Source organism: Bos grunniens, chromosome 19 (genome assembly GCF_055505025.1).
Source record: "Bos grunniens cultivar Pamir isolate PY7600 chromosome 19, Bosgru_T2T1.0, whole genome shotgun sequence".
NCBI lineage: Eukaryota > Metazoa > Chordata > Mammalia > Artiodactyla > Bovidae > Bos > Bos grunniens.
In genome coordinates, this window is record NC_141183.1 from 5394183 (window position 1) to 5403525 (window position 9343).

The window sequence follows — 9343 nt, forward strand, 5'->3', positions numbered from 1 at the left end:
TCAAATTCTCCTAGTTAAGGAGAAGGTGTATTGGAATTGTCCACAAGGAAAAATTCACAGTTGAGGAAGAGTATGGTAGAGGTATAACTAAAATAGAGGTAGGTAGTTCGGTGCGACTGAGAATGTCACCGGAACCCCCTCTGGAGGGCTCTGCGGCCTTTCTGTGTAAACGCCCCAGAAGAGGCGCGTGGGGAGGAGGCCCTCCCGCAGCTCCCCGCCTCACTCTGGGTCAGAGCTGCTCGGTGCAGAGGTGGGTGGGAACGACCTCTGCGTGGGTCCTCTCCCGCCCCAGCAGGGTCCGCAGACCACGAGAACCCACAGGCACGAGCCGGCGTGGGCCTGTCCGTACGTGAGGTCTCGGGGACACAGCCCGGGTTGTTGGTCAGGTGCTGGCTGTGGCTGCAGCGCTAGCTGAGCCGTCACAGCAGAGACCGTAGAGCCTGCAGAGTTGAACGTGGTTCCGCTATGACCCTCCACAGAAAGCCTGCCGACCCCTGCCCTGGGCCAGCAGGACCTCACAGGCTCCTCCGTCGGAGGGATGAAGACGACCGGGGGTCCACTCTAAAGCGTTCAGGGCTGGAACATGTTTCAGGAGGAGCCTTTCTGAACTCAGTACCTGTCGAGATGGTTTTTGTCACTACCGTAAAGAAACCAGCACGTTGGTGGGAGCTCCCCAGGGTGAGCAGCAGCGCTTAGATTTCACTTCCAGAGCGGCTGCATGACTTCCCCACCACAGCTTCCGGCCATGTGCCAGGAAACGCAGCCTGAAAATTCACCTCCCCTCCCCTGCTGCAGCTGAGGTCATGGTGACGCCCAGGCTCCCCCGTCCTGGACTCCAGGGCAGGTCCTGTCACCCGCCCGCGTGCTGTACCACCTGACCGCCCTGCTGTAATTCGCGTGGCCAGGGAAACGGGGGGTGTCCCTGCTGCGCACTTGAGATTAGTCCTGCCTTTACTGGAGAATATGTTTTTCTGTATATATAAAAATTCTCAGCTATTGCAAATAAAGTCATTTTGTTGTATCATCAGTGGAGTGTTTTTTGGGAAGCCCTCTCTGCTGTCACTACTGTTATCATGCCTTCCTTTCCTGGTTTACCTAAGTTACCTGGTTACCTGGAACTTACTTGTAACTTACCTGCTAACTTGCTTACTTTTACCTGGTAACCCTAAGTTACTTTTAATACCTGCTTCTCCCCGACACAGTGTTGCTCCTACATATTACTACTACCACTCTCCATAACAAAAATATTCCTAAAAAATATTCCTCTGTTCTGGTTACGTGCCTCTGCTGGACACTCACCTGTGAGATAAGTAGCACGTCCGTCCTTGGACAAGTGATCTAACTTAACTGGAGCCTCCTGGTTCCAGGCCGTAAAACGGGGACAGGTATACCTACTCTGCAGAGACTGGTAAGATGAGGAGTCTCAACGTAGTAGGAACGAAACAATACCACCTTTGCTGACAACTCCTGTGGCCTCGTCCTGCGTCCACATCCTGAACTGGAATCCAGCAAGAGGCCCCACCTCCATCCAGCCAAACTCCAGCTACCACCCGGGCGCTTGCTTTCGTCAGCCAAGCACCATTCTTCACCTGCCGCCTGCTCACAACCACCCAGTGAGGCCAAAGCGGCCGCCACATTCCCCCAGAGAGAGGGTGCAGGCTTGAGAAGGTTGGTGGTCTGGCTGCGTGCCACGTGTCACATACCCGCCCGGGGAGGAGCCGTCTGCTGGGCCAGCGTGCTCTTGGATGGTCTTGCCCCCCGCCCTCTCCCCTTCCACCAAGCGGGATAAGGCCGCTGCCTGTGTCTGCAAGACCGGCGGGCCTGGTCCCTCCACACCATCCCTCTTCTCTTCCTCCTGTGGGCCTGGCCTGGCCTCCCCCGGCCTCGCCCCATGGGTTAGGCTGCCCAGGGGGCTGACTTAGACGATGACGTAGATCACATGGTGCTCGCTGCCCCACGTCACTTCCTCACCCCCTGGGCCAAGCCTCGTTGGTACCGTCTACCTCCCCTCCCTGCCCCCGTGATCCCTCACGTAAGACGAGCACAGTATCAAATCCTGAATTTAAGGAAGCCGTCCAGGGAAGCAGCTGTCGTGCAAAAGAAACTTGATTTAATCACCAGTTTACAGCAGTAGCTCAGGCTGGGTGCAGCGCAAGTGCCCGGGAGCGGCGTGCCTGTGTGCATGCGGCCATGGGGAGCCGAGCAGGCTGCACCCTCAAGCTGGCCATGCGGGCATTGCACTTCCCTGCTCTACGACTAACTCGTTGCTGCCACGGACAGTGAGCCCCCACTCCTGCTGTGTCTTCAGCAGCTCGCTCACCTAGAGGAGGAGAAGAAGCGGGAAGCAGGCTGCTTCGGCTTCCTCTGTGCTGGTTAGCGGGCAGCACGGCCTTCCAGCATCTTCACTACAGAAGGTCCTCCAGTTCCCCAGACCAACGTGGGGTCTTGTGTTTTAATGAATCCTACCAGTTGACTCTTACTGGCATAACAGCTCATTTTTCAACACTAAAAGAGAAAAAGTTAACCGTGTGACTTTTGGTAAATTCACATCCCAAGAGAAAAAAAATGCTGAATTCTCTCGGGCAGCATAGGAGACCGTTAGCTGGCTTACTGAGGAACCTGGCTTCTACTCTTAAATGAAGTTCCTTGTTTGGCCTGAGAAAGGCCTTGAGATCCACACCCAGCATCGCTAACCCAGAGAACAGGGCTGGACACATAAAGAGGAGGACAGCATCGTTTGAGGAGGGCGAGCCCTGTGCCCCCCTCACCTCTCATCCCTGCACTACTGCCGTCTTGCAAAACAGAGAACGCAGAGGATAATTTACATTCTGTCTCTTGAAGGCGTGAAACATGATGGTTTTCTTCCTGATGAACCAAAGATAGCAACCAGGAAAGGCAAAGTGTGGGCTTCCCTGGTGGTCCAGTGGTTGAGAATCTGCCTGCCAATACGGGGGACACGAGTTCAATCCCGGATCCAGGAAGACCCCACAGGCAGTGGGGCAACTAGGCCTGTGTGGGGAACTACTGAGCCCCCGGGCCCAGAGCCCAGGCTCCGCAGCCAGAGGAGCCCCCGCGACGAGAAGGCTGAGCGCAGCCAGAGGAGCCCCCGCGACGAGAAGGCTGAGCGCAGCCAGAGGAGCCCCCGCGACGAGAAGGCTGAGCGCAGCCAGAGGAGCCCCCACGACAAGAAGGCCGAGCTCCGCAGCTAGAGAGGAGCCCCCGTGACGAGGAGGCCGAGCTCCACAGCCAGAGGAGCCCCCGCGACGAGAAGGCCGAGCTCCGCAGCTAGAGAAGAGCCCCCGCTGGCCGCAACTGGAGACCCAGCACAGCCAAAAATAAAATTAATTCTTTAAAAAACGCAAGCTGCGTGACATCCCCTTCCTTACCAAGCTGCCCCCTCCCCCCAGCACATCTTAAGACCATTATGTATAAATAACTCAAGGGATCACTGGGCAGCAAAACAGGGCCTGGAAGATGTCTAACTCCTTAGCCTTTTAAAGAAAGAAACTGGCAGGGGAAGCAAATAAAGTAAGGTTGAGACCTTACAATCGGAACATTTGGTTTATCAGCCAAATTGCCCCATTCTCTCTTAATTCACCAAAACCTGAGTCTGGCTTCTTAACCTGCTGCTAATCACCCCTCCCCTGGTCCTCAGCCCGGCAGCAGCCCAGCTCCATCATCACTCACCCTGTAGCATGGCCTGCTCCAGCACCTGAGCCCCAGGCAGTGGGCGGCCCCCAGCTCATGGGGCCTCGTCTGAGGATGAGGAGGCAGGCACTCTTGTCAGGGAGGGGGCCCCGCGGGGTTCCCAGGCAGGAGGAAGTACAGACCCCAGGGGCTGCTTGACAAGCTGCAGATAAAGTGAAGCCAGGAGGAAACACTGCAGACACCCCCTGTGCACAGACAAGGCGGCTTTACACAGAGGGCAGAGGGCCTGGCCAGGCATCCAGGCCGTGAATGGCCTTGTTTACAGCTTAATTGCCGAAAGCATCCCTTTGGATAGAAGTTAGAAATGGGCTTGTGAATTCCCCAATGCAGATGATCACGTCCCCCCTGCCATCAGCCGTCCCACCGGGGACCAGCAGGGGTCACCCTCCTCCCATGCCAGCGCCACCCCAGCCTCATTGCTCAGTGGTGTCCACCTCTTTGGGACACCACGGACTGTGGCCCGCCAGGCTCCCCTGTCCATGGGATTTCCCAGGCAAGAATACTGCAGTGGGTTGCTATTTCCTTCAAGGGATCGTCCGGACCCAGGGATCAAACCCACGTCTCCTGTGTCTCCTGCACTGGCAGGCAGATTATTTACCACTGAGTCACAAGGGGTGGCACTGGATACAGAACCCCTACTTAACAAGAGTCCAGTAGCTGCCCCCAGCATCCATGCTCCCCATTTGGCCTCTGTCAAACTTAACCAGCATCCAGCCATCCCCACCAGGGACCAGCAAGCATTGTCTATAGCAACCCAAACAGTAAATATTTTTGGCTTTGCAGGCCATCTGGTCTGTGTTGCAGCTACTCAACTCTGCCATCGTGCCATCGTATGCGTGAGCACAGTCAGAGACAGGAAATGCAAATGATGAGCTTGGCCCCGTTCCAGTGGAACTATTTATAAGCACTGGAATTTTCATTTCTGTGTGTCAAAAAATACTACATTGGGTTTTTCTTCTTTTTTCTTCACAACCTTTAAAAAAAAGCCACCCTTAGCTTCCAGGCTGTACAGAGACAGAGGGCCCGATTCGCCCCGCAGGCCGTGCCTCGCCGACTGGGGACTTGCTCAGTCGCTCAGTCCTGTCCCACCCTGTGAGCCCATGGACTGCAGCGCTCCAGGCCTCTCTGTCCTTCACAGTCTCCCGGAGTTTGCTCAGGCTCGTGACCCAGGATGGAGGCCCTCATTATCAAGGCTTGTTATCAGTGGAAGCAGCGTCTGTTCCCACGGGGACCAGCCACGAGCAGGGTGGCCCTGACGCAGAACAGCTCTGGACCACAAAGCCTCAGCTTGGCCCCAGGTCCTTTCATTAAAACCCACACATGTGTTAATCGAGCCAAAGAGGGAGAAGGGCTCGGGGGCTGAGACGCTCTGCCAAAAGCAGAGATGACAGAGGTGCGAGGGGGTCTGGGAGGAAGGACCCCGTCTGAGCACCTTTCCCGGGATGAGCAGATGGTGGGAGGGTGAGCGTGTGGCAACAGTGCAGGGCTGGAGAGGCGCCCCCCCCCCCCCCAGCGTGCTGGAAAGGAGTGAGCGTGCCGGCCCCTGCCTGCCTGCACTCTTCAGGTAACTTGGGTTGAATGAAACATTCATCTTAGGACTGAAGGAGGCATGGAGAGACAGACAATCACTGCATGGCTCTAAGCCCCCCTTCCCACTGCCGGCTCACTAACACCCCCTGCACCAGCCTGCTGCCCCAACTGCGTGTTCTCAGACCCCACAGGGAAGGGCCTGAATAAGCTGACAGGACGGGTTAGAGCTCAGCGCGGCCAGCAGGACCAAGGAGAGGTGGGCGCAGGGGGAGCCCCGCCCCGAGAACCTCACGGGTAGATGCTGGCCGGATGCTTCACTCCCCACCTCGGGCCAGCAAAGGTACGGAAGGCTCTAGAAGCCAGAGTGGGCCCAGCACGGTGGGGTGGCGAAGGGGGGGGTCGGGTTGGTCTCTCACACTTACTGTGCAAATTGGTACCTGGGTCCTTCTGGGCAGAAGCCAGCTTTAAGTAGTTAGTACACTTTGTCCTGCGGACATGTCGGTACTTAACACAGTGGACCTGCTGGCAAAGAGAAAACAGAGGCCAGACGGATCTTCTTTAGCAAGGGAAGGTGGGGGCAGAGACAGACCGCCTCAGGAAGGTGCGTCCCTCCCCTGCCGGGAGACACCCCCACATGCCCTGGAGCCCCCTTTCCGTCAGGGCCTCACCGTGCTTACAGAAACCTCGGTCGTACCACGGACAGTGCTGGGTCTTGAAGGCCGGCTTCACGTGGAGGAACGGACGTTCCTTATTGTTGCAGTCCCCTGAAAATCCCAGCATTCTCTGTGCACGAGCAGGCGCATCTTTGAGGTCACATCCACCCTCCTGGAACAAGACTGCCCCTGCCCCTTGCACACAGGCCACTTGCCTGCCTTCTGGGGGTCAGTGCTTTTTTTGAGGATAGCAAGAAATTTCTCCTCTCTCCTGCAAGCTAAGAAAGGTGGATCCCACCCGTATTGGCTCAGTGGGGCTTGGGTATGAATACACTCATCTGGAGGAGGTGGGGCAGGGCCAGATGTTCAGAAGGAGGGACTGGAACTGAAGGTATTCAGAGGGTACTTGGGAGAAGGAACGAGGAGAGGTGGGGAAGAGGAGACCCCTAGCCAGCAGCTAGAGATCCAGGAAGACCCCGACCCTGCGTGGAGATGTTGCTCCTCTGTCCATGGGATTTCCCAGGCAAGATACTGGAGTGGGTTGCCAGGCCCTCCTCCAGGGGATCTTCCTGACCCAGGGATCAAACCCGCGTCTCTTATGTCTCCTGCACTGGCAGGCGGGTTCTTTACCACTAGCGCCTCCTGGGAAGCCCTGTTCCATGGTTAAAGCTTCATCTCTACGATGAAACCTATAAGGCTTCCAGAACCTACATAGTGCTTTCTGGGGGAAATGCCGCAAGAGCAGAGCACTGCTTCAGAGTTGGCACAGAGATGAAATAAACGGGACCCAGAGGGACACCTGTGGTTTCACGGAGCCTGTGCTGTAACCCGTCTATTTATGGATCTGACCAAAACTCCTGGTTCCTAGGAGGAGCCAGCCCTATTGGCACAGACCACCAGGAGTTTGGGGAGGGAGTCTAAGCCCGCTTAGCTTCCACACAAGGCCCCAGGGGCTCTGAAGGGACCAAGGGGGAAGACTCAGCCCTTTTTTTATCTCATTCAAGTAGAGAACTGGAGAGTGTTTCCAATCTCATCCTCCTTAAAAGCCTACAACTTATCAATGAAAGATCAGAAGGAGGAATTAAGGAAACAATCCCAATTACCACTGCATCTAAAAGAATAAAATACTTAGGAATAAACCTATCTAAAGAGGCCAAAGACTTGTAGTACTCCAAAAACTAGAAGAAATCAACAATGATACAAGCTGATGGAAAGATACACTGTGTGCTTAGACTGGAGGAACCCGTAGTGCTAGAACGACGGTACTACTCAGGCAGGGACCTCCCTGATGGCTCAATGGTAAAGAATCTGCCCGCAATGCGGGAGACACGGGTTCAATCTCTGGGTCAGGAAGATCTCCTGGAGGAGGAAATGGCAACCCACTCCAGCACTCTTGCCTGAAAAATCCCATGGACAGAGAAGCCTGGAGGGCTACGGTCCACAGGGTTGCAAAGAGGTGGACTTGACTTAGCGACTCAGCACAACACACAGGACCCAAGGCAATCTACAGATTCAACACAAACCCCATCAAATTACCAGTGGCATTTTTCACAGGTTTTTTGTTTTATAAGTGTATGTATGTGTGTGTGTGTAAAATAGATAACCAACAGAGACCTACCGTATAGCATGGGAAACTGTACTCAATATTTTTTAATAATTTATAATGGAAAAAGATCTGAAAAAAGTGCATATATATATATATATAAATGAATCACTTTGCTGTAGCCTGAAACTAACACAACATTGTAAATCAACTGTACTTAAAAAAAGAAAAAAAACCCTGCAACTTAGTGCTTTTCAGGGCCAAAAGGAACACCACAATGTCAATTCCACTGGTTTCCAAACAGGTCTATTCTATACCTCGGGCTTCTGCAAAGCGAGGTCTCTCCTGAGCCCCGAAGAACGCCATGGCTTCCCCAGAATTCAACCTCCGCCCTTTCGCAGTCCTCTCATTTCACAACGGAGGACACCGGGGCTCCGAGAGGAGAGACCTCGCGTCCATTACCACCGGCTTCCTCACACTGAAAGGTGTGCGTGCAGCTGTCCGCGTGGGCTCTCGGCACAGCGCTCCCCTGGGCTCCAGCCTTCGGAAGAAGGGAGGTGACCCCCGACCCCCCGAGCAGTGGCAGAGGCGGCCTTTTCCGCGCCGCCCGGGGCGTTCCGCCAGCAGGTGGCGCCCGCCCCCCGCATGCCGTCTGCCGGCCCGCCCCGGCTGGTACCTTTGGGACGGGCACTCGTCCACTTGTAGGGCCAGGACCCCCGCTTCCTACCTCCTTTCAGCGGCCCTTTCCCGCTGCTACATCTCCCCAACAATAGTTTTTAAGTAAAACCATTCCTTCCAGTAAGACCAATAATTACACTTTGATAAGCACAGTATATCTAATAGAGACATTCATTCATTCACTCCAAGAGCCAAAAAAGAAAAAACCTGGGTTACACATCACAACCCTGGTGTCCACACACGCCCTCACGCTGGGGATTGCACAAGGGCAGACAGGGACCTGGTCCTGTTCCCAAATCCATGCCCAGCACGGCCCCCATTCCCCGAAGGAAACCAGCCAAGGTTAATTAAAAGAATAAAGTGTCGTTTTAACTTATGACCAAGGAGGGGCCAGGCTCCGGATAAACTCGGTCCTTTCCTGCAAGGGACGCACAAGCGGGCAGCCCTCATGAACTGCCACCACTGGCCGGGAGGGGCAGGAAACAGGATTGAGCCCGAGGGAAGCTCTTGCTGACCCCGAGGGGGACGCCTTCTTCCTGGATACCCAGGACTCCCCCCACCCCATCAACACTAATGAGGGACAGCTGCCCGCAGCCCCACTGACGTCTCAAAGCCCAGCCGCCTGGCTCAGAGGTGTCCCTGGAGGCTGGCCCGCCCCCCTCCGAGTCCCTCTTCAGAATACAGTTTGAAAACCACTGGACTAGATAATCCTTAAAGCTTCTTCCAGCTCTGAAAAGCAGTGAACTGTAAAAGTTTATCGGGAAAGCTAAGACCTGAAACACACGCACAGATCCTGTTCTTAAAGGAGGCAGTGGCTTCCCCCTGCATGGCCCCTCGATGGCAAGAGAAAGACTGGAGTCAGAGGGAGGGGACGCGCGGGTCACACAAGGTCTCTGCAGGGGGCCGAACTTATGAAGCTCATGACGGCCCCTTCACGGTGACCCTCTGCTGCTCATCAGTGATGCTGAGGCAGTCTAGTCGCTCAGTTGGGTCTGACTCTTTGCCGCCCCATGGACTGTAGGCTCCTCTCTCCGTGGGATTTCCCAGGCAAGAACACTGGAATGGGTTGCTGTTTCCTTCTCCAGGGGATCTTCCCGACCCAGGAAACGAACCTGGGTCTCCTGCACTGCAGGGGGATTCTTTACTGACGGAGCTAGGAGAGAAGCCCCCAATCAGTGATGCTAGTTTTCCGTTTAGGGAAGCGATGTAAAGCTTTCTTCTAAAGGAAGTG